The following is a 27,362-nucleotide window of genomic DNA, read 5'->3' as shown; positions in this document are numbered from 1 at the left end:
AGTAACCCAAGGCATCCAATTCAAAATTAGCTATAAGTTGTCTGGTGCATTTATACTTATCAAACCAAGTGGGCTGATCAGTCAGAAAGCACACCTGATCATGCGTGTATGGCTGCCATTCTAGGATTGGTGCAGAGGGGCTGCTTTATAATATTTCTGCATATTAGTTATTGCCAAGCCTCCCTGTGATTTTCTGACCATCATTATGCTTCTGGGAATACAATGCTTGGATTTTCCCCAGATAAATCTTAAGAAATATTCTTCACATCATTTATACCAGGGATCATCAACCTTTACTATCAAAAGAGCCATTTTGCCCCCTTCTTCCACTAAAGAAAAATATTCTGGAGCCGTAAAACATAACACAGCTTATAAACTTTTAAAAGTTTTAAACTTTTTTTAATTGTAACTGTTACAACAACAGAATACAACAAACAGAAGTGCAGTGTGTATGTGTAGGCCTTCTTTGAAATAAATTTAACACTGAATAGCCCTATTAAATGCTAGTGTTCTCATCTGTTTAATGTGACTTCTGTTTCTGAAGCTCCATGCTGATCTTCCCTCTCTTGTCTTGAGTGTGTGACCACGGTAAGGTCCACGATAAATCATTTTGCTGTGGCTCGGTCTTGCCTGTCACTCCTGGGACGTCTATACAGCCTTCTCACCTGCTGGCGAGAACCATTAGCTTATCGTGGTCTCACACTCAAGAAGCCGCCAGCAAGTGCAAGGGCTGTATAGAAGACGTGACTGAGCCGCAGCAAGCAGGATGAAGAGCCGCATTAGGCTCCGGAGCCACGGGTTGCCTACCCCTGATTTATACTATCTTTGATGCAGATAAGTGTGTTCTGTCCCTGTATCAAGGAGTCGGGGGCCTAAGCAGTAGATTCTAAAATCATTCAGGCAACTGTAGTCCTTCAAACAGTTACCACTAAGGGCTACCTCACAGGGGCATAACTATAGAGGAAGCACACCCTTTTACACTTCCCATTTAGTGTGCACCGCTATTATTTATTAAAGCTAGTACATTTTTTTAGGTGTGTGTCTTTATTTTGCTTTGCTGACATGTCTGTTATACGTGATTGTGCTATTAGGCAAGGCTATAAAGTAATCACTTCCTCTACTTTTATTTCAAAGATATAAAACACTGTTATCGTGTTGTGTTTCTAAAATAAACAAACCTCTCCTTGAAAAAAGTGGGTTTTTTTTGCCTTTTTCCCCAATTCTTCCTGTCTCCTACTGCAAGGACATAATATTTCAATGAAAAACGTATTTCCTTGTGTTTGGAAATATTAAAATGAATATAAAAAGAATATAGAGTTGTAAGATGAAATGTATGCAAAATCCCTTTTAAAATATGTCTCTCAAGTTTATTGTTTATATTTATTTTTATACAGGTAATAGAAGGAGGTCCACAGCTCCAACAAAGGACAAAAACAAACCCATTCATTTTCAAGCTGAATACATTTAATAAGATAACTGTTATAGGCTCTATTCAAAGAAACATTTTATTTGTTACCTTGAATTGAAGGGCTAAAGTGTTAAACGACAAGAGGGTAATGGTCCCTGCACCATAGAGCTCACAATCTAACTCAACATTGAGGGGCCCATTTACTTAGCTCGAGTGAAGGAATAGAAAAAAAAATACTTTGAATTTTGAATGGTCGAATATGGCTACTTTGACCATCGAATAGGCTACTTCGACCTTCGACTACGACTTCGAATCGAACGATTCCAACTAAAAATTGTTCTACTATTCGACCATTCGATAGTCGAAGTACTGTCTCTTTAAAAAATACTTCGACCCCCTACTTCGGCAAATAAAACCTACCGAGGCCAATGTTAGCCTATGGGGAAGGTCCCCATAGGCTTCCTAACAATTTTCTGATGGAAGAAAAATCGTTTGATCGATGGATTTAAATCCTTCGAATCATTAATTTCAAAGGATTTAATCGTTCGATCGAACGATTTTTCCTTTGATCGTAGGAATCGCGGTAAATCCTTCGACCTCGATATTCGAAGTCGAAGGATTTACATTCGGCAGTCGAATATCGAGGGTTTATTAACCCTCGATATTCGACCCTATGTAAATCTGCCCCCTAGTATAATGCCTAATGCAGCAAATTCTGTTTAGGGATATTATGCTGTAATTACTGTAAATTAAATTTTCTTAAATGCAGTTTATAGAAAGGAACAGCAAAATGTAGCAATTAATGGATCGCAAGGCTAAATATACTGTTGTTAGCACGCATGCAAAGGGGCTTAGATCTGTACAATGATATTTTCATCATTATAACAAATTATACAGTTCAGTTAAAGTTCAACAACAGCTACAAAAAATACCAGCACTCTCAGGCTTTGCAAAAGAAAATCCCCCAAAAATGAATTGGTGATTCAGTCTGTGTTCAGACCTTTCTCAAGATATCTATACAAATATATTTGAACCACATTATATTTGACACAGACAAGACCAAATGCAAAACAAAAGAACATTTGTACTTAAATTCATATATCAAACAGACACAATGAAAATGCTAATGGGACTATTGGGGTTCCATAAGGAAACAACTAAAGGCACTTTTACATAGCATCAGTTCTTTCATTCCTTAACTATATGTAATAAAAGGTCTTCTTACATTTGCCCTTCTCGAATAACCCACAGCAACCAATCAGATATTTATTTTCAAGCAACTGACCAGTAAATGTTAATTGCTGTTTGGTTTCTTCATTACAATTAATTCTAGATATATTTGCAGCAGAGCATGCAGACTGTAGAAGTCTATAAAACCCCCTATAAAATACCACAAGACTTATTAAAAGCATAAAAAATGGTTGATGGGTGACACCATAGCAAAAACAGGATAGTTGTGCTCACCACTAAATTATTAAGATAGCACTGGTAGTTGCACAAACTCAAGTGTGGCCTAATGCAAAAACTTTACTGTCATGGGAAAATATGTTTCTTTTTTTACAAAAAAATGCATCAGTTAATAATGCCCCTCCAGCAGAATACTGCATTGAAATGTGTTACTCAAAAGAGCACTGATTTTTTTATATTTAATTTTGAAATCTAACATGGGGCTAGACATGTTCCTAGCTTCCCAGGTGCCCTCAACCATGTGACTTGTGCTCTGATAAACTTCAGTAACTTTTTACTGCTGCGCTGCAAATTGGAGTGATATCACCACCTCCCCCCCCAGCAACCTATCAGCAGAACAATGGGAAGGTATCCAGAAAACAGCTTCCTGACAGCTGCATTGTTAAAAGTGCTCCTATGCCCCACCTAGCGGTAGATATGAGAACAGCACTCAAATGTAAACATCCAAGTCAGGCTAATCCAAGTTGCAACTCCTTCAGTTACATTGAGTAGGAGAAACAGTAGCTTATCCAAAACGAGTTCCATTGTGAAGTATTGTGAAGTATTGGCTCTTTCTGAATACTACCTAGAAAATAATATTACAACTAAAAAATTTTAAATGGTAGAATGAAGTACTTGCAATGTAATTTAGTAATAAAACTATACCATAAAAATCATGACAGAGTCCCTTTAACACTTTTAATGTTTTAAAAACCAAACATCTATTTAGCTCTGACCACACATAAATAGAGTACATGAAGTAAATTTGTAAGTTCTGTGCTTGTGGTTATCATACTAATGGTTTACTTAGCAGTGGATAGCATCGCTCCTGATGACACCCAGTCATACATCTACATGTATAGTCAGCTCTCAGAAGAGAAGGTTTCCATGTTACTTCCTAATTCAGGTAAAGTGACTAATAACAAGGAAACATGGAACTGTTTTGAAGTATATTAGAATTACCATTAAAGGATTAGTTCCCCATTGAAAATAATTTTTAGTATGATTTAAATTGTAGTCAGTGATATTCTGAGACAATTTGCAGCTGGTGTTTTATTTTTTGTAGTTTCAAGTATTTTTTTCATCAGACTGGTATGCAATGTGCCAAATTTATGCTTAATTACATTAAACTGATCATGTTATACAAAGAAGTCTGTAAAGCGCTTGAAGAACCATAAAAATTACACAGAAAGCCACTTGAGGATTGAGCTACTAACTTGACATATAGATATTAGGTTATTTGGAAAACTGCCTGTTTTCTTGGTGAGTTTGAATGGTAATCATTTTAATTTGGATTTTAAGCAAAGTCACTTTTTTTTTTTTAGGGGGGGGAGATAATACGGTCAGTTGTCCACTAGAGCTTACTTCTGATCAGTGAGTATTAAGGCTTATTTGCATTACAGAAATATGAATCTGAGACTTTTTATTGACAATATCATATTTTGACCACACAATGCAGGATTTGACCAAATCTAAAATGTTCAGATAAACTGAATTCGAACTGAATCTGAAGTCGTTTGCTACATGACTGAAAGCAATATTTCATGGATTTTTAAAATATTCTGAAATCTAGATTTCAGATTAAATCTTTTATGGTTAATTCGGCATTTAGCAGACTGTAGTACCATGTTAACCATAGATCAAAACCACATGATATATGGGAGGTGACACCTTTTATTGCTAATTTAGTAGACTATGAAATGCAAGCTTACAGGACTTCTTAGGTCCCTGCTTTAGGCATGTTATCATGGTCCCTTAAAATCTAAAAAGTTAGCCAAAAAAAGTATTACCTACCTGATAATTTCTGTTAATGATATGGCAGCTATTACTTTTTAAAGGTACAGACACTAAAAATAATTTTTATAAACAATAGAAACTATATGTGTCATGTAATTGATGCCTTGTAACTGACTATGCTGTTGAATCAACATGAAACGCAAATACACACATATACACACACTAACTGCTACCCTACTAACACAAACAAGAAACCCTATGTTAGATTAAGTACAATGAAACCATAATGATTTGTGACTTTCACGGCTATCTAACAACTGATAAGCAAAAATGCTGTTGTATTCGCTTAGTGTGGATGTCTCTTATTATTTGCTTGCTTTTAGTCCATACATTATTCATTTTCCATTCATAATCATTTTGTTAAAGCAGAGCAAAAAAAAAGGACACAAGTCCATTAAGTTCAGCCTTTGTAAATTAATCTCTTTACCAGTCCAGCGGAAGTTAAACATAAACTGCTTTATTCAGGATGAAAGACCTGATAACAGTTTGATCACAGAAATATTTCTTTACAGAATAAAATTCACACTTTCCGTATACCAAACTAATTTTATTGATATTCACAATTATAAAAAATGTTAGTAAATACTAAATACATTTGTAAAAGATCAGGCATGGATAGATTTTATGATATATATCATATCAGATATTTTATACTGCCCAGTTTTTCTTTCTACATGTATACATGTCTACATAGAAGAATTTAGTGTAAGGCCTTAGTATATTGTTGTACATTAAACTCATTGAGGTCATATTAAAGGGACAGTATACCCAGTTTTAAACAAAACTCCAATGAATAAGGCATGGGCTTAACATTATTTTTTCCTGTTGTTTTACTTACCAAAAAGGTACGTTATAAAAAAGTAAGATAATTAATTTACCAGTCTACAGATAATCCTCAGGCTTGAATGACTTCTCCTTGTCTGTGCACTGGTATTGCAATTAGCTACCTCACAAGGATCAAACATAGAGTAGCGTTAACATCCTTGTTTATCCTAGTGTAGACAAGAAGTATGTTCAGCACAAACGCTATACATTGAACTCATGTTGAAAGGGGGATATGCTGTCCCTTTTAGAAGCTGAATATCAACAGCCATTGTTTTGTTAAGAGATGTAGTCAGTTTTGCATGTAGGAGTCATGCTGACTTCACACCACTTTGTCTGAGATAAGTAAGCATAAAAACAGAGATATGGTGAAAAAAAAACTTATTTTGAAGGTCAGATTAGCCCTCGCTTATAGTTAGCTCAGATATAGTGGTACCAGTTTGTGAGTTGCTCAGCCAAGAGGTAACATAGAATTTCACACTATTCATTACATAGTTAAATTTGGTTGAAAAAAGACAAAGTCCATCAAGTTAAACCCCTCCAAATGAAAACCCAGCATCCATACCTTCACATAAATTATACATACCCATATCTATACTAACTATAGAGTTTAGTATCACAATAGCCTTTGATATTATGTCTGTCCAAGAAATTATCCAAGCCACTCTTAAAAACATTAACAGAATCAGTCATCACAACATCACCCGGCAGTGCATTCCACAACCTCACTGTCCTCACTTTGAAGAACCATTTACGTTGCTTCATATGAAAGTTTTTTTCTTCTATTCTGAAGGGGTGGCCTCTGGTGCGGCGATCCACTTTATAGGTTAAAAGGTTCCCTGCTATTTGTCTATAATGTCCTTTAATATACTTTTAAAGTGTAATCATGTCCCCTTGCAAGCGCATTTTTTCCAGCGAAATCAACTCCAACCTTGTCAGTCTACCCTCATAAGGAGGAGCCATTTTGTGGACACTGTTATTAAGATAAATTGTGTATCACCCCAAAATCTTGTGTAAGCACCAGAATGGAAGACCTAATACCCATGCACAGTGCCTTACATCATTTTAGAGTCTGAGGAGGGAAAGGGCAATGTGATATGTGCAGTAATATGTAGAAGTGCTGAATGGAAAGTGAAAGTAATTTACTGCTCCACCTGGGTACATAATATTTGATTGACAGATCAGATATTTAAACACCTTTATAACAGGTATGGATATTTTAATGAAAAAAATTATTTGTGTTCCATGTTTAATTTGCAAATAACTTTAATTTTGCAGCTTTTTATGTGTAGGTGACTGGTCCACTTTAAGGAATGGAGTCCAAAACTGCACTGCATACTCCAGGTGAGGCCTTAGCAGGGACCTATAAAGAGGCATAATTATGTTTTCATACCTTGAGTTAATGTCCTTTTTTATGCAATACAGAACATATTTGCTTTAGTAGCCACAGAATGACACTGCCCAGAATTAGACAACGTATTATCCACAAAAAAACCCTAGATCCTTCTCATTTAAGGAAACTTCCAACACACTGCCATTTAGAGTATAACTTGCATTTATATTATTTTTGCCAAAGTGCATTCTTGCATTTATCAACATTGAACCTCATTTTCCAGTTTATTGCTCAGTTCTCCAACTTAGACAAATCACTCTGCAAAGTGGCAGCATCCTGCATGGAATCTAAAGTTCTGCACAATTTAGTATCATCTGCAAAAATAGAAAAAGTACTTTCAATGCCCACCTCCAGGTCATTAATAAACAAGTTGAAAAGCGAAGGACCTAGTCCAGAGTCCTGTGGTACTCCACGAACAACACTGGTCCAATTAGAAAATGTTCCATTTACCAGCACTCTTTGTAGTCACTGGTTTAGCCAGTTCTCTATCCAGGTACAAATACTATGTTCCAGGCCAACAATCCTTAATTTAACCAGTAACCTTCTGTTTGGCATTGTATCAAATGATTTATCAAAGTCAAAGTAAATCACATCCACTGCCATCCCAGAATCGGGTCCCTGCTCACCTTCTCATAAAAAAAAATTAAGTTAGTCTGGTAAGATCTATTACGCATAAAACTAACTAGCCTATAGTTTTGAGGCTGAGAACGGGATCCCTTTTTGAATAGCGGCACCACATTAGCAATTCGCTATTCTCTCTGCATCATGCCATCATTCTCTCTGAATCCTGAAAAATTAAGTAAAGAGGTTTGGCAATCACAGAGCTAAGCTCGCTAAGTACCCTGGGATGAATACCATCTGGCCCCGGACCTTTGTTTATCTTAACATGTTCTAGTCTCTTTTGAATTTCCTCATGTGTGACCCATGAATCATTAGTTGTATTACTAGAATTGAGAATATTAAGAAGGAAACCTTCATTAACTGGTTCCATATTTGTGCCAGATGATAAATATAAGTTCAGAATCTCATCTTTTTTTTGTTCTCATCAACCAGCTGACCCCCTTCTGATATTACGGGTCCCACCCCTTCTTGCTTCATTTTTTTACTATTTTGATATTTAAAAAATAATTTTGGATTCTTTTTACTGATTGCTGCAATATCCTTTTCCATATCGATTTTAGCATGCCTGATTTTATGCTTTTTTAAAAAGGTTTTAGGCTAGGAAACAAGTAATGATAAAAAATATATGCAGTACATGTGATCAACATGATCCTAAGTGCTTGTGTTGAACTTGAATTCAGGCAATTCTTTTAAAACAGTGAAATTAAAGACACTTGCATCTACATATTTTCCCTCCTTGGTTCTTCTGAGCAGTTGGAGAGTGTCAGGAGCACCCGATGGCGCTCCGGTCTCCATCGGCGTCGCTTCCAAGATGGTGGTGCCTATAGCTGCCACGTGGGTAGCGGTGTCGGTGCCTGTAAGAATAAAACAGTACCTTGTACTTGATCCAAACTAAGATATAAATAATCCTTTGGAAGCAAAATCAGCCAATAGGGTTAATTTAATATTTACATGATTTTCTAGTAGCCTTAAGGCATGAATAGCCAAATTACAGAAAGATCCATTATCCAGAAAACCCCAGGCCCCAAGCATTCTGGATAACAGGTCCCATACCTGTATTTATTTATTTTTTTGTTTTCTGAAGATAATTTTACATGAAGTAAGTTCACCAAAAAAGTTGTTAATTCTTCATTTATGAATAACCTGGAAGTTTATTTTCTTTTATTTTGTTTTTAGAATTTCATAGTCTCCCACTCATGATACCCTGTAGCAGTTTAGTAAACCTTTAGTCAACCCCTAATGAGGACGTTCCCGGAGATTTTCTGAATCTTCATTTATATGGGAAATAACTTCAAAAACCTAAAGCTTTATACATTTATCCTCTTTAATGTAAGTGTAAGTTTAATGTAAGAGTCGTCACACAGAGTGATTAGTGATGGGCGAATTTATTCGACAGGCGCGAATTCGCGGCGAATTTGCGCGTTTCGCCGCCAGTGAATAAATTCGCGAATCGCCCGCGAAAATTCGCGTCAAAAAATTCGCCGGCGTCAAAAATGTTTTTTCGAAAAACGGACGCCAGCGCCAAAAACGGGCGCCGGCGTCGGAAAAACGGGCGCCGGCGTCAAAAACGAGACGCCGGCGCCGTTTCGCGAATTTTTCGCCGTTTCGCGAATTTCGCGCGAAATTCGCGAATTTTTCGGCGAAGCGAAACGGCGCAAATTCGCCCATCACTAAGAGTGATAGGTAAAAAAAATAACTTTCCTATATTTGTATTTTTCTTCCCTATTAATAACATTGACATGAAACATAATTTTAACCAGCTATGCAGGTAAAATACTGGTCAGGTGGCAACCCTACCTTTCAGCTAGTGAATTAATCATGGCCAGTGTGGTACTTTATACTAACAATATGATTCTAGTGTGGGATGTCTATACATAAACAAAATATAAATTGTATATGATTTTGGATGACCTTGGAGTACATTCACTGTAATGTCACAGAGGCACAACTAGTGCTCATTTATCATCATTTGGCAAATCTGGGTAGTAACCAATGACAACCAATCAAATATTTGCTTATTTCCAGCTGGTTAAAAAGGTAATCACTGATTGGTTGCTAAGGGTTACTGCCCAGCTGCATCTTTGCCTAGTGCTTATAAATAATCCCCAATGATGTCATACAGAAACACAAGCTTTATGACATAAAAAGCAAAAACCTGGGTAACAGCCTTAGTACTTGTTAGCTTCTTGATAATGTACAGTTACCCCACTACTGACTTGATATGTGCATAAGCAAAGTGTCTGACAGTTGCTTAATGGTTTATTTAAGGCACAATTACTCTGGATTTCTGGCTGATTGTGTCAAGGCCAGAACTAGAAGAAGGCAGAAGAGGTATGTGCCTAGAGTGTAATGGTGTGGTGGCACCAGGTAAATACCTCTTCTGGCCACCTACCTCCTACTTTGCTGCTCTTGGAAGACCTTGGCCCTGCTTTCACTCCTGTGTGTCATTTCTTGACCCATTTTACAGATAAGAAAACCTTTCTGAGTACAACCCAGGGCTAGATAATTATTCCCTTTCCCATACATGCAGGGTGAGTTATTTTGCAACTTTTCGTAACCACTAATTGCCATTTTGTTTCTAGTTCTACTGACTGCTACTTTGTGAGTTCTTTCTTCTCAAGAAATTGTTACTGCGTCAAAATGTTGCACTGTATGTTTATACTATTGATTTTGCAAACAGACTTCATCACATTTTTTATGGCTTTCTAACTTTTTTATTGGAATCCGGATCTTTTCACTAATTATGGACATTATCTGGTTTTATCACCACGTGCACAGGAAAGGCGAGATGTGGACTGCTACTGTTTTAATGTGTATGCACTTTTGTATTTTGATTCACTTTTAAAAGAAAACATTTTTTCTAATTATGTAAATCTAATTATGATGCAAATTTTTTAATTGTTTTACCTATATATACCTTGTTCACTAATGATTCCGTATGCTTGAGAAAGGGGCGTGTCCCCGAAACGTTGCACTTCCGCACTTTTGAATTAAAGCAAGGGTTTCCCTGCAAGCAAGCCTTGTGTGCTGGTATCTTTGTTTCTAGACTATATTTGGAGGTTGCCGTACCCTCTATTACTGAGCACCAGGCGTTATCTTCAGGAGATTGCCGTGGGTGTGCGTCTGCTCTATCTTGTTCCAGTACCACTTGACCCATTTTACCCCATGCCTGGATTTTGCTAAACATCAGAACACATTATCAATACAGCAGCTGTCTTCCTTTTTTTAAAAAATCAAATGTGCTGCGAATGATGCTTTTATGCACATATGAATAGCCATGTGTTTGAATCATGTTTTAACCCAAGGATTTTTAAAGGCCTTTTCATGCAGGAATTTTTTTCAGCAGAGAAAAAAAAAAATCTGCAGCCAGTGCTACTATAACCTATTTTTTTTAGTCTTCACACTTTAGTGGATTACTAAAGACTTTAATCTATATGTCCTTCCAAAATTGTAAACGATTTGTGGAAATTGACAGGTTCTGGCACCATCCGGAGGAAATTCCGAAAATGTCAAGCAGCATTGATGAGCAAATATCAGGGACAAGGTGGGTATGGCAGGAATGTGTCTTTTTCTACATGATAAAAAAGAATGCAATTAGGACTGGTCCCTAAATAAGGCCTTGTAATAAAAGGCATTAGTGTTGGTGTAGTAACCCATATAACCAATAAACAGATAGCATTTGCTGGTTACAAAAGACAGACAGAGGATCCTCTGTGTGTGCGCTTGACCTAAGAGTGAAAAAGCTAGTGGCTGTTAATCAAGGTGCATGTTGCAAAGCTTAATGGACAAGAGTTTAATCACTGAGGACTGGCAATTTGTTATGAACCCCCTGACAGACAACATGGTATTGTGAAATTGGCACCCTCTGTTGCTTAACCCTTCTGATGTTATGTAGCACGTTTTCCCTCTGCACCTTTTTTCAGTCTGCACCATTGCTAATGTTTTAAACAGCCCTATATGGCTTTCATAATCAGTTTCTCTATTCACTGCATTCACAGCTTACCTTTGTGTACTACCTGCTGCCAAACAAAGATTTGCTAACCCACAATGTTATATAAATACTATTATTGCTAGCAATATTATCACCATAAAATTATATTGCCAATAGTGTAACAAGACTGGCAAAACAGATTTTGAATGCAAAGGTTGCTGTTTAAAAGAAGTTGTGGATAAAAAACAAACCAGATAACATTCTAACATTAATTATTTTTATATTGATTTTCAAAATGTTTGATATTATTTGCTGTGGTGTTTTTGCACAAACAAAAATGTCTGAAGTGCATGTTTTGTTGGTTATTTGTTAAGTGCTATTGGACCCTTGAAAAGTGCTCACTTATAGATGGCATATATCCATAATATAAAGTTTTATATGATACATGTATCCTGATAAGCAGCCCTAGTTTATTAACCCCTGCTTCGAATCACTATGGAACCCACTGTTGAAATAAAAGGGCTGGGTGGAAATTAATTTTAATACATTGGTTCATTTATTAAAACGTAAACATTTTAATCACATCTGAGCATGCTCAATTAAAGTATGGATTGATGGTATGAAGTGATGGTTCTCAAGTTGTAGTGTTAAATTAAGGCCCATACTGGCCCCGCCATTCCAAGTATACATTGGCTCGCCCACCAGCCCCACCAGCCCAATAAATAGTGACTTTTTATGGCATCTTACAGCAGTCCCTCTGGCATTTGCCAGAACCCACTTATTGCCAATCTGGAATGGCACATTGTGTGATTTTGAGCATTCTTTAGAACTGTGCGAGGTGGACAAAACACTAGAAATTGCCTTCGTTCAAAATGAATGGCCAGTGCTGTTATAAAACCGGAGCAGTTAGTTGGAGTAGGTTTCCATTCACATAAAGTGAAGTTGGTTAGTTAAACATTTGTTCAATGGGATAGCATTGTGTAAAAAAGACAGGTTTTACTACCTTGAGATATAATATTAAGCATGACAGCAGTTAGCATTTAATTTTAGCATTTGTGCTATGTACACTATTGGCATCACTCCACTAAATTTTCCTTTGTCTTCTTTTCAGTAATGAAAGTTGTCTATTTAGCAACTGCATTGTCATTTGCCTCCTGATTGGCCTCAGTTTCTTCTTGCTGAATATTTTCTGTATTTTCTGTCCTAGGTAGAAGTTTAGAAACTTAGTACACAATCTAGTACTCTCTGCCATAAAAGATTGCCTAAAAACTCAGGACATAATATGAGAATACACACTCCTTTGCTACCATTATTACCTGATATGAGGTGTGTGCTGCCCCAGCAGTTAAAGTTATCAGGGTTAGAATATATATATATATATGTTTAATTGCTTATGTTTATATGCATACCCATTGTTATGCTGCCACCTAGTGACCAAAGCTATTCAGCAGGCTCTGTATTTCCTTGTTTGTAAACCCTCCTCCTATTCCTTCCTTATGTGTGACGTCAGTTCCTCCCATCATCCTCTTGTGTTCCTGCCTTCCATGAGTGAGGAGCTACAGCTCAGAGGTTAGGAAAGAAATATTCTTTTTGACCTGCAGCACTTATTCATCCACTGCTACATTTGTCTATCTACCTCAAATAAAGCAGCTTTGTGGACTACAAGTGTCTGGTGAGTTCAGCTATCCCTCAGTGGTTGTTACAGCTCCATACAGGCCCTGCAGGGAGGTCTCACGGGGATTCAGCCATTATTACAGCAATTGGAGTCAGAATAAGGTGGGTGCTGTGTCTTCAGGCCTGCAAAGTCTAAAAGTCATTATAGCTGTGTATTTGTGTTGCTGGACCATGGGTTGAAATATTTTCTAAATACTGTGTGCAGAGTGTATATATGCTGAGTCAAAAGGCTATACTTTCTTCATCAGTTTTTCTACTAATGACTCATTATTTTGGAGTTATTATTAGAAGTCTGAGGACTTCACAAAACAAACCATTCTAAACAAACCTTCACAAAGTTGATCAATTAAGAATGGATGGTGAAAAAAAATTATACTGAAAATGCAAATAGCCTATGCAATTACAAATGTTGGGTTGGGTCTCTGTACTTTAGGTCAATACAGCAGTCATGTTTTCTCTACAGTTATGCCCCCATGTTTCATCACTATCAACCACCTTTTGCAGTATGTCTCAGTGCACATAGATATATTGTATGAAGAACCACATTTCAGTTATATGTTTTACTTGTGAGTATTACTAGTTTTGTAGTAAGGTAGTGTGCACTGCGATGGTAAATAGGATAGTCTAAGCAAGAGGATACAAACTTTGGGGACACAAACAGAGATAAATCTAGTCTGACTTAAAGGCCAGTTAAGAATGCTTATTCAGTGTTGGACTGGGTATGTGGCGCCCACTGGGGCTGCCATCTCAGGGCCCCCACCCCAGTCACTAGCTCCTCCGTATGGAAAGCCCAGTGCCATCCCCCCCCACACGCACACTCACTCACTCCACCTCATATGTTTTCCATTCTCTTTTTGGCTGCAATTGATGTTGGAGGGGGGAACACAGTGTCAGCAGTTTCCGACTAGGGAACAGGACTGGGTCATGGGGGCCTGCCGGGTTTTTTCCTGGTGTCCCGCCAGACCAATATAACCCGTTGCTTATTTACTGTCTAGAATATTTGCAGTGGGAATCCATGCACTTAGAAAAGAGGATGGGAATGAAAACAATTTCTATAACAACATGCGGATACAATTAAATAATTAATCAAAACATTGATCTAATTCCTGGATCCCTCATCTCAAATGTATTTTTTTTTAAAAACCATAACTATTTAAAGGGTGTATAGACACACAGCATAATAAAGCATTTCATGAATGTACAACATTAATACCATATTGCTTTACCATTTAGTTGCCCAAAAATGGCAAACCAGTGTGGGGAACTGTAGCCAGCCCCAACTCTAATATTTGTGATCAGGTAAGAGTGGAAACACCCATCATGACTATTGTACAAAATGATGGAAAGTCCTTGTGTAAATTTATTTATTTGTCCTAATTTTGTTTTCTGACTTTCTTCTGTACTATTTTGTTAAAGTGTTTCAGTTTTTTCTCAATTCAAGAAAAACACTGACACGGAAAATTCACAAGTATTTTCCCAAACCTCGAATAGTTGGTATTTATTAAAGAAAAAAAAACACAAAAAGTCGCCAGAAAAAACTTGGCAAGTAAAGTCAATGGGAATGTTCTCTAACAACTTTATTGATTTACCCAGTTTATTAAAACATTCAACATTTTTATCCTCATTGAAAATGAATGGAACCATGAGATTGTCCCTGGCATGCAACTTTTTTTCTGTGAAAAAACATGCACAGGAATATTTTGTCACGTTTTTTCTTAAATAATCTAGCATTCAAGAATTTTTTTCCACATCCGCGTATTTTTTATAAGGGGCAGATTTATCAAAATGTGAGTTTTGATTTTAATAAATAAAAACTCACCCACATTCTATTCATTCCTGTGGTATTTTTAAAGTTTAACAGATAGAGTTGTAGTTCCACTACACATTTATGGGAATCTTCCACTTAGCAAAGGCCCTGATTCTGATGTGTGAGTCGCATTGTAACCCATGCTCATATCACTTGCTGGACACTTAACTCCTTTTAGTCTGTATAGCCCAGATTAGCGTTACATTTTGGCACCCAATGTGGGGCTCACTACCCTTAAATGAGGCTATGCTTCTGTATCTTTAAGTTTTCATGACAGGCTGTGGCAAAAGGCAGTCCTGTGCGACTTTTTCACTAATTGCTTGAATTTTTTTCGTACAAACGATTCGGCTGTGGGTTTGGCTTGGAGATCCTTTCCCGAATTTCATGATTTTTGCCAGCGCAACTGCTGATCCTGGCTGAGGGTGAGGTTTCGCTGGCGCCATTTTTTTGCCATTGCAAGAATTCGATAGCGCCATTTTTTTCACGCTCCCAGACATACGTCACCGCTGCCATTTTGTGAAAGAGTTTCATCAGAGAGGGGACGTGCACCACACTGCTCCTGTTACTGATTTGGGCCAAACCCTTAGCGGCTGCTATAAGGATTCTGCCTCAACTCCTCCACTACTAGCGGTACTTGTTATACTACCGCTCATCATTATGGAACCGGGAGTGCCAGCTATTAATCTCCTGGTTTCCAGTGCCGCACTTTATCAGTCCACGGCTGTGGCTGGCTTCAGTGTACGGACCTTCATTGCTGCTTGTCCAATTTATACTGCAGCTGCAGGTACAAGCCTTCTTCTGATTCCTCGGGCCACGTGGAATCCGTGTCCAATATCTACAATGGCGGATCAAGGTTGGGACGGATGGCCTGACCCAGAGGCCTTAGAGGAACAGACCACTTTTTCCTTCAAAGATCCAATACCGGAGCCTTCCAAGCACACGTATTTTTGGATCGTTTTGTCCCCAGCGCCTCCTGCTAAAGACCCTACTCTCCCTCGTGTGCCTGATGTCGTGGCTGCAACTTTGCCTAAATCTGCACTACTCCTCAGCACATTACCAATGCAGTCTGCTGCTGCACACTGTCCAATTGCCATGCCTACCCCTGATTCTTCAGCTTTGAGCGGGGTGGACGAGACGGACTGTGTATAAGTCTTGCCTCGGGAGGGAGATCCACAAAGCATCCTAAAACATAAAAGCATCCTCATTTGCAAGTCAAGGGATCCAAGGTTTTCATGGACTCATGTGAGTAGAGACTGACGCCTGCCTATCCTGGATGATAATGAGGAAATTTCATCCAGGCCCCTTGCTTTTCCACATTTTTGCCTAGCTAAAATGGCCTTTGTTCTACCCTCTTGCTGTTTCTTTATTTTTTTGAGAAGTATAACCCTTGTATATAGTTGGGTTCACAAGACAGAGACTGCTGCGCCTCCACCACAAACCTTCTACCTCTAACTACTCGCTTAGTAGCACCTTTATCCTTAAGTGCCTGGGTTAATGCCTGATGCAGGGCAGGAAAATTCCTAAGTGTTCCGTAAGTGAAGTGCCTTAGTGATCTGATACAGACACTCATGAATGTAACAAAGTTTAAAGGGAAACTGTCATGGGAAAAAAAAATTCAAAATGAATCAGTTAATATTGCTGATCCAGCACTAATTCTGCACTGAAATCCATTTCTCAAAAGAGCAAACAGATTTTTTTATATTCTATTTTGAAATCTGAAATGGGGCTAGACATATTGTAAATTTCCCAGCTGCCCCAAGTCATGTGACTTGTGCTCTGATAAACTTCAATCACTCATTACTGCTGTACTGCAAGTTGGAGTGATATCACCCCCCCCCCAGCAGCCAAACAAAAGAACAATGGGAAGGTAACCAGATACCAGTTCCCTTAAGGTGGCCATACACGGGCCGATAAAAGCTGCCGACAGACCGAGTCTTCCCCGACGGGCTTCCCAGATCGAGATCTGGCCGAAAAGGTCAAAAATCTGCTCCCTCTCCGGCTATCCATTCCTTTTCAGTCTATCAGGTCCCCTCTCCGGCTATCCTGTCCTCTCCTGCTATCTGCTCCAGTCACCTTCTGCTCCAGTCTCCATCTGCTTCAGTATCCTTCTACACTATATACCCAGTCTGATCTGATGCCTGCACCGTCCTGTACTATACTTTCAATCTGTTTCCGATCTACGCCCGCACCATCCTGTTCTATCCTTTCAGTCTGCTCCTGATCTACGCCTGCACCATCCTGTACCATCCAGTCTGTTCCTGTTCCACTCCTGCTCCAGCCTGTTCCTATCCAGTCTGTTCCTGACTCATCACCCTCTTCATCCTGTCTAGTCCAGTCCTGATCTTCGCCTTCTCTGTGACTCCGTCCTGTTCTGCGCTGCACCAGTCTGGCTCATTGCCCTCGTCACCCTGTTCCTGTCCTTTTCCTGTCTGTGTCCCGTGGGTTCAGCCAGCTCTTGCCTAAAGGATTCACCTTCCTCCTGATGCCTCCACAGCCCCCTACCTAATCTTTGACAATCACCCAGCCAGCCATGTATATTAATTTAATTTACAAAAGCACTTAATGGTAATGTATATTTAAACATGTTCTTTCAACCATAGAGTATAGCTATGCATGTCACTAATATGTTTATGTAGACAAATGCCAGACAGCCATAATTTCCCTGGTAATGCACAAAACAAATCATGATGTCATCTATATAGATGTCTGGAGGGATCACATGCCTACTAGTAATTTATTCTTAATGCTCTCTCCATCTATTCTCTCTTCAGTACTTTCACTTTACTCAAGAATTTTTCTTTCTGAAAGGGGTTGAGTTAACTTTTAGGGAGGTATTTATTAAAACCCAAATATATCTAATTTGTTTATTAAAACTAACTAAACCTAACTACCATCCACAAATTTAACTCATTTATCAACAATTCTTCTTGAAAAAGCCAGTGTGAAAAAACGTTGCGACAAATTCATATGTCAATTCGCATTGTCCAACTTTTTAGAATTGTCACTCCGAAAACTTGACTTTATTAAATTTACGCACCAAAAACCTGACTTTATTGAATTAAGGCTCTGAAAACTCGACTTTATCGAATTTTTGCTGTGACAATTTGAATTGATCAGATTATCGGACCAAAAGCTGCACAGATCACAATGTCAAGAAATATCTTCAGGGACATCTGCAATTATAACATATAACATATAACAAACCTCTAAAAATTCAAGGTTTTTTTCCTCAAAAAAATTGAGTTTTTCCCTTTAAAAATTCAACCAGAAAAATTTGAAGTTTAGTTAATAGGCCCCCTAGTGCGATGTCAAGAGTGATATTCTGAGACAATTTGCAATTGGTTTTAATTTTTTATAATGTATGATTTTGAGTTATTTAGCAGCTCTACAATTTGCAATTTCAGCCATCTGGTTGCTAGGGTACAAGTTACCAAAGGATTAAAGGAAAGTTTACCCCCAAAATGAAAACTTAAGCAACATATAGTTTATAGCATATTAAAGAATCTTATCAAACTGGTATATTTAAGTAAATATTGCACTTTTACATATTTTAACTTGAGCCCCCATTTTGATGATGTTCTTTGTGCTGCCACACCTGGCCAGAAATGCTGCAACTCTAACTGTTACAGAAAGACTTGTGGAAGCAAAAGACAGAACTCTGTCTTTTAATTGGCACATGTAACCTAACAGGTATGGTTTGTTTTGTTTTTTTGTGTGCACCGTGAATCCTACGATCCCAGGGGGCGGCCATTATTTTTTTTAAATGGCAATTTTCTATTTAGGATTACCCAATGGCACATACTACTACTAAAGTATATTACTATGAAAATGGTTTATTTACACAAAGCAGGGTTTTATGCAATAGCAGGTATTTATGTTTTATGCAATAGCAGGTATTTATGCAATATCTTTTATAGAGACCTACATTATTGGGGGGTATAGTTTTCCTTTAAATTAAATGAGAACCTGGAATATGTATTATGAGGGCTTCAATAGAAAGATAAGTAATAAAAAGTAGAAATAACTATAAATGTGTAGCTTTACAGAATATTAGATCTGGTCAGTGACCCCTATTTGAAAGCTGGAAAGAGTCAGAAGAAGGCAAATAATTAAAAAAACATAAAAAAAAAAAATAATGACGACCAATTCAAAATTGGCCATTCTATAACATAATAGCCAGCCTTGCACTTAGACTATTAAAATGCTGTCAGAAATGTCTATATCTGTCATTTGTGTAGCCTAGGCTGTAGACCCAAAGAAGTCCTTAAATCAGTAGGCACATGGCCAAGGGAACTATCAGGCATAGTTAGAGTTGTTGCTTTAATTACAGGAAATGCAATTCCTGGGATATTTATGGGCATAGTGGAAATAAATGTCATTTGCAAAGAGTATGTTACAATAAAATTGAAAGAAATCTGTTTACTGTAGTTTGTTCGTGCTGTGAAAGTGTATACCCTGTAATGTACATAACACATTTTTCCATTCTCTTTTTTTCTTTTTTAATGGAAAGCCGAGAGCTGTGAATTCTCAGCAGTAGAGACCTTTGACTAACATGTTTTCTTGTTACAGAAAAATCCTGTTGCCCAGAGCATAATTTACACCACCATCCAATTCAATGCAAAACATCTGTCTGCAGATTACGAGAATCTCTGTGGGGCATCAGATTATGTTAACGTAATTTCCAAGGAAAAGAAAGAGGCTTCCAGGAAACTGATTAAAGTGGAATCTGTGGATTATACTGACATTATTCCCACAGTTATTTCCAAAACCAGTAATGGTTTCAGCCCATAAATTCACTAAACTTTTCATATTTTTTAACCTTCTAAATATTCCAAGAGATCAAGAACAGTGTAAACAAACCTTAAATTTTTTCTTAGCCATGGTACAATCATTTTGAATGCCACTGTTTGCCTAGCAATGTTTCTAATACTATTTAATAAGAAGAGTTGTATCCGTAGCCAGGGCCGCCATTAGAAAACATGGGGCCCCGTACAACAACATTTTTGGGGCCCCCTGGGCCCAGCCCACCCCACCCCAGATCCCGCCCACCCCACCCCAGATCCCGCCCACTTCACACCACACCAAAGGAGAAGGAAACCCCCTAGGCGCTAAAATCCCTCCCCTGTGTTGCCCCCCCCGGCCTACCTGTCCCGCCGGGCAAATGCCCCTAACTTGTTACTCACCTCTCTACGCAGGTCCAGTCCACGGAGTTTACAGGCACCATCTTCTCCCAAGCGATCTTCTTCCTGCTTTGACCGGCGTTTTTGGCGCATGCGCAGTAGGAGCATTTCGCCGGTACAGATCTACTGCGCATGCGCCAAAAGTCACAAAGTTTTCAGATTTCAATTCATGACTTTTGGCGCATGCGCAGTAGATTCGTACCAGTGAAATGCTCCTACTGCGCATGCACCAGAAGCTGCCGATCAAAGCAGGAAGAAGATCGCTTGGGAGAAGATGGTGTCTGTGAGCTCCGTGGACTGGACCTGCGGAAAGAGGTGAGTAACAAGTTAGGGGCATTTGCCTGGCTGGACAGGTAGGCCAGGGGGGAGGAAGGCAACACAGGGGAGGGGGGAGGGTTTTTGCGCCCAGGGAAGTTCCTTCTCCTTTAAAGTTACAAAACAGATATCAGCACTAAAAACGGTAAGCTCCCTCACACACAAGTTATAAAAAGCTATTGATGGCCAGGGCCCCCTTATAAGTTAAAAAAACTGGAGCCAGGGCCCCTCAAAAAAGTTTTTTTAAAAAAAAAAAAAAAAAAAAAATTGGTGGTCAGGGCCCCCTACAAGTTAAAAAAAAACTTTTGCGCCAGGGCCTCCCTTACAAGTTAGTTACTTTAAGATAAATGAAGTGCTAATCTGACATATAATAGCCTCAAGGAAAATGCTTGGTTAAACACAAAACCAATTTCATGTACAAAACCCTGAGCACATATATCAGGATATTGCACTTTATGAGGCTCCATCTGAATTACCCCAAAACAGTAATAAGTAAAACAAAAATAGAAAATGTATTTAAAAAATTCTTAAAGCACATTTTTAAAAGGAATGGGTTAATTAATGTGCAGGGATAACACTAATGTTAAGACTAATGACAGCAAAAAAACCTTTTATTTCAGTAAGTTACCCTTAGCCCTCAGAATAAATGTAGTACCTCTCCAGAGTGGAATGGATTTGACTGCAAGCAGGAGTAAATATTTCAGTTCCTTCTTACCAGTCTGACTTCTGTCGATACCTTCAGGCAATAGTTTAGCCAGCCCCGCCTATTTCATCCCCTGATTGGTAAATTTTACTGTCTGTAAGAATAGCTGTGCTCTGATTGGATAAAATGGTGGCAGAAATATCCAATCAGAGTTCAGCTGATCGCCACAGCACAGAGCCTGGAGGCAGAACCGGAGCTTTCCTTCCCTGTTTAAAGGAGCACGCAGTCATCAAGAGAGCAGGTTTTTTTTTTTTTTTTTTTTTACATTTTCTTTTTTTGTTTTACATTTTCTTATTGAAAATCTGCCAGTGAAAAGGAAAGCGACGTGCAGACAGTACAACCCCGCCCTTCCTACCAGATTGTGCGGCTCTCTGACAGCCGCAGCAGGGGGCCCTACCAGAGTGAGTACAGCCACCGGGCCCCCCCCCAAAACCCAAAAAGCACCGGGACAAGTGTCCCCCCCTGATGGCGGCCCTGTCCGTAGCACACAGAACAGTGACATGCAGACTTCTGCTCAAAAATGCCTAAGCTCCCTGTGTGCCATAGGCCTTAGTGTTAACAGGGCCGGGCCAGCCCAGGCAGGCGCCCTAGGCAACCCGTCCGGCCACGTCGCCCCCTCCACTCTAGCATCAGCAGCAGCTTTACAGCAGCTTTACCTCATGTCGTTTTGAAGCGTGCACGCGCACACAGAAGTGACATTGCACGCCACGCTTCTGTCACATTGGGTAGGCAGCAGTTAAAGGTACGTGCCGGACAACCCCCAAGCTTTGCGCCCTGGGCACGTGCCTACTCTGCCTACCTACCTATGAATGAGGAGAGTCAAAATTACTGTGGATGCCAAATGTTATACACCCCCCCCCCCCCAGTGATTTTAATCTGATACCCCTGGCTAGTGGTCTTGTTAGCAGAAAAGTGCATCGGCCCGGGGTATCAGGTAAGATATTACAATCACCGTTGGTTCCTGCTTCCTAACTATTAACCATGGTTTCATAAGCATGGATTTAGCAGTTACTTGCAATTGTAAACTGCGGGATCCATAACCGACACTTTTCTTCTCTTTAAGACATTTTATTTACACACAGGGGTGACCATTTTAGGATACAAAATAAATCATAAAAATAAATCCTGCCCACTGGGTGCTACCTTCACACATGAAGAGTTCCCTTACTAAACTGGGCCCTTTGCGGACTACCAGTAAGCAAACACAAGTAAGGGTCACCCCTGTACTCACAAATCTTCTGGGGGATTGCTCAGCCTCCTGGCTTTCCTCAGTCAGACAGACCCTCTGTCACTTGGTCTCCTCTCACCTTGCAGTGGCAAATGGCACCCCCAGCCCATCTGGGAGTTCCGCACACAGGCAGTATCCTTCCTGCTCTGTGTCCTGCTCTGAGAGATATTCCTAACAGGCCCACTAGAACTAAATACCTTTCCACAGGACAGCCTTCCTGTGGAAGGTGAGCGCTAATCGATGAGCTGGACTACTGGATTGGAGTACCTGGCTTGCCTGTTCTTTCCAGAATACTCCAGCTTCCAAGGCCTGGCCACCAAAGCCTTTAAACAGAGAACCTATTCTCTCTTTATGGACACCCTTCCTGGTGCCTACCTCTCCCACTAAGGAGAACTTAAAGGGAAAACACACCTTTTCCCACATTGTTTTGGTCACTCTACCACATTATGTTAAATATGTTTCTGTTTGTATAACTAAAAAAGTATATCTTCATAACCACTAAGGTTTAGCCTAATTTCAGTTTCTATAAAGCACCAGGAATAAGCCTCAATTATCTCCAATTACCAAGAAAATAGGTAAAATAGTAATGACATGTATGACATACAAGTTCTACTTTTATAATGACTCAAAACACAATACACCTTTTATTTACAAGTCAGTAATTTTATTGACTGTATCTGCATCTTTAAATAATAATGTATAATTACAAAATGCCTGATTCTATCACAGTATCATCCAAAGCAGGATATAGATCCCTGATGCTGTTGCATGTGCCATGAGGTCGAGATGTTTTACAGCATAGATGTGGGCTGTTATAAAACATATAGATTCAGGGATTACTGCAACTGCTCAGGCTGGCGAGGAGCATGGTAATGGTGAAGGCAAAATCCGTAGAATCTAAACTCACAGAGAAAGGAAACCAAAAAAAATGAATATGTTACAGGCATGGCAAATACCACTCAATTGTGTACCATGGCAATTTTCTTGATTTCACTATTGCTTACTACAGAAGTCATCAAATCTGTTAAGACTTCCCAACCTGAAGAACGAAATGACATGAATATTTTGCTTATAGCCTGAAATCTTCTTCATAATTCTGAATCAAAGAAGAGTAGGAAGAGGCACACAGACTGCATTCTCTGCTGCAAATAACTTTGTTTACAATGTTAAATAAAGTAATTTGCAGCAGAGACTGCAGTCCGTGTGCCTCTTCTTACTCTTCGTTGACACTGCTGAGGACTGGTGGTGTGATCTACTTGCAAGGAGAGCACATTAACAGGTGAAAGAAGTTAAACATTTTGACTTCTTCATCATTCTGCCTTAAAGGAAGAGAATGAAAATGTACCAAATGTAAATTTTTGTAGAGTGACAGCTTTTCGTTAAAAGTTAGACTTTTCACTCTACTGTGCATGCACACCCAACCCACAGAAGGAAGAAGCAGAAAGAAGATGGTTCCATGGTGCATGCTCAGAAGTACCCAAGGCTGTAGCAGTTTTTACAATCACATGGTATCTAACATTTTGCACCCTCCAGCGATTTCACCTCGCCAAAGTTGACCATGTATACTGGCAGATATGATGCATCAGCAGAGTACATTTTCAAATTTGCACAATTAACAAACCATTGGATACCATATTGGTCAGGATTGTTGGGATACCATATACTTCCTAAATATTTTACAAATGTGTTTGGTCAGTTTAAATCTCCTTACTTTCCATTCTCTCCCACCTGTGTCTTTTTGGTTTCTACTTCTTAACATCCAATCCCTGTACACCATTATTTTTCATTATATTAGTTATGGTTGTCATATTGTGGCATGGAGACCACCTGCTTCCCTCACTTGGCATGTGCTTACCTTCCCTGTTGTTGCTGTTGGTTCACATATGAAGGGGGTTAAAAAAATAAAATGGCACAGCTACACTTCGAATGGTAAATTTATGCAAGGAAAGGAATACATTCATTGAGGACAGGCGATGGGAATGAGATCAAAATGTTCTCAATAGGTTAGAACCAATATTAATGAACTTGTTATGGCTGCAAACGTCAACTAGCTATACTAGAGGGAATTAGCAATTTCTCTAGCACTCCCATGTGTTCACAGCCAGCAATACCAACAGCAGTTGTAGGAACAGAGCATTGTGCACTTTGTTCGGATTCCTTGTGAGAAACTGAGTGCACTACTGCACTTATTAAATTTGAAGGTCCAACTTTGTAAAACTATTACCATTTTTTAATTTCTCTTATTTTATTTCTCGTATTCACACTAAGAAATTTGTATTTGATGCTAAAAGTGTAACCTTTAAATTACTAGCCTATATATAATGAGTAAGGCATAGAAAGTACAAAAGTACTAAGCAAGGAAACCTTATCCCATTATGGTTGCACATAAATTCTTACCTTCATCTGGTGCATTTACATCCCACACTGACCACATCTGAACACTAAAAAATGGAGTCCAGCATAAGATATACGAAAGGACAATAACAAAGGTCATCTTCACGGTCCGGATTTTGGCTCTAGAGATGGTTCTGATGCTGCTTACCCTGGAGGGTACGACTTGTCCATTGCTTTCCATCTGCCCTACCCCAGAAGTCTGCATTTTTCCATTGAGATTCTTGCAAATCTCACAGCATATCAAGCTATAGCAAAGCAGCAGCATTCCCACTGGAACAAAAATTATGGATACAGTAATCCATGTAATGTAGGCTTTGGCACCCCATGGGTATCGGAAGTCAGCCCAGCAATCAATTACCCCTGCTCCTTGCCTTATCTCCTTCATTGAGCAGATGAATATCTGAGGGAGACTAAGAATTCAACTGAGTATCTAGGTGCCTCATATCATTAAATATGCTTGTTTACTTGGCTGTTGCAAAGTCTTTAGTGGGTGGCAGACTGCTATATATCGGTCGATAGTTATCATCATCATCAGCATGTAAGTTGAAGCAAACATACTCATCACTTGGGTATATTTAAAGGACCAGTAACACTAAATTTTTTCCCCCCAAAATTCGTTAGTATAGAACAAAAAATAAACACCAAGGCAAATAAAACTTTTAAATTGCAAAGCCTTTATTAAGAGATAACTTACCAAAACTCCACTTCCTGTCCTCTTCTAAAACGGCGAAAGGGCGATCATCCATGCAGCGGCGTTCAACTTCTCCTCCCTGGCTATTCTAGTGACAGTATGTGAAGAGGAGGCAGTGGTCCGCTCTGCAGCGCTTCCCCTATTCCCAGCAGTCGGACTTTGACTCCAGCCTTTGCTCCTCCGACGAGGAAGAAGAAGAGGAGGAGGGCAGCCTCTGCCTCTCCAGCGGCAAGTGCTGTCTGCAGAATGGTAGTAATAGTAAGCGGCAGGCGCACCGATCTGCTGAAGAATATCCCCAGGACTACAGTGCACAAGCGCATGGACGAACCACTTGTTCCCCGTCGATGTGCCCATCTGAGTGTGCCTGAGGCTGGCAGTCCCAGCTGCTGCAGAAGAAGCCGCGATTTTAGACTCCGGTTGCTGCAGAATCCATGGATGAGATGGGAGCGCTGAACCACTTGCTACCCGTCGATGCGCTACGATTGCGGGTAGCAGTGGCCGGTGTATTTAGTAAAAATAAAAACGAGCCGGTAGCACTCCCGGCTCAAAGGCGGTGCGGAACGCAAAGCCAAGGTTTGCAGGAACTGTGCACTTAGAGAGTGCACTTAGCCGCATCGAAAGCCTTCAGTGTGCGCAGCTCCTCCACGTAGCGCTGGTTCGTCTTCACTTCGCTTGTGCACTGTAGTCCTACCCGCAATCGTAGCGCATCGACGGGTAGCAAGTGGTTCAGCGCTCCCACCTCATCCATGGATTCTGCAGCAACCGGAGTCTAAAATCGCTGGCTTCTTCTGCAGCAGCTGGGACTTGCCAGCCCCAGGCACACTCAGATGGGCACATCGACGGGGAACAAGTGGATATTCTTCAGCAGATCGGTGCGCCTGCCGCTTACTATTACTACCATTCTGCAGACAGCACTTGCCGCTGGAGAGGCAGAGGCTGCCCTCCTCCTCTTCTTCTTCCTCGTCGGAGGAGCAAAGGCTGGAGTCAAAGTCCGACTGCTGGGAATAGGGGAAGCGCTGCAGAGCGGACCACTGCCTCCTCTTCACATACTGTCACTAGAATAGCCAGGGAGGAGAAGTTGAACGCCGCTGCATGGATGGTCGCCCTTTCGCCGTTTTAGAAGAGGACAGGAAGTGGAGTTTTGGTAAGTTATCTCTTAATAAAGGCTTTGCAATTTAAAAGTTTTATTTGCCTTGGTGTTTATTTTTCGTTCTATACTAACGAATTTTGGGGAAAAAAAATTTAGTGTTACTGGTCCTTTAACAGCTCGGCATAAGATGTCAGATCCTATGAATCTGAAGGTAATATCCCAAATCATTTGTGGTAAGATTTGAAAGTCAGTAAAACCAAGGTGCACAATAAACAAATGCATTTGAGTCATCTTTTTCCTTCTTCGATATATGGCAAACAAAATTATGACGTTGCTCCCAGTAGTTATAACAAATATTGCCCCCAGCAATGCTACCTCAGCTTTCGCTAAACCTTCATTCCTGGGGTCTGTGTAATTAAATGAGCTAGCCAATTTCAAAGCATAGTCTAGCCGTAGCGGATATGAATTATTTTCCATGGCACTATTATTTCAAGATGGATTTTTACCACAGTTTACACACAGTATATAACTATAACATTTCATAGATGTTATATGTTTTCAGGTAATTTATATATGTCTTACATTAGTTTAAAAGGTAATATAATTTATTAATAAACTCGAGAATTAGCCACACTGAATCCAATTCTAGATCCCTTTAAATTGTATTATAACAGGATATTCACAGATCAATTCTGATATTATTACAACATTTCTACATATCATTTAATTAAAAAAGAAATACCTTCTGATAGTTCATTTCAGAAATGTTACATTAAACCAACAAATATTTATGGTTTTCCTCTTAATTTATCTTGTTTTTTTTTGTAGTGGTCCATTTAGTGCAGTGAATTGATCCGTTTAG

General features: G+C 39.4%; 1 pseudogene; it reads right to left on the bottom strand.

Moving 5' to 3' along the window:
- Positions 1-23,002: 23,002 nt before the first annotated feature.
- Positions 23,003-26,977, bottom strand: LOC108707704 (annotated as a pseudogene).
- Between the last annotated feature and the right edge of the window lie 385 nt (positions 26,978-27,362).

This window comes from Xenopus laevis, chromosome 2L (assembly GCF_017654675.1).
Source record: "Xenopus laevis strain J_2021 chromosome 2L, Xenopus_laevis_v10.1, whole genome shotgun sequence".
NCBI classification, from domain to species: Eukaryota; Metazoa; Chordata; class Amphibia; order Anura; family Pipidae; genus Xenopus; species Xenopus laevis.
Note: the sequence above shows the minus strand (reverse complement) of the source record. Positions and strands in the feature narration are given on the sequence as shown.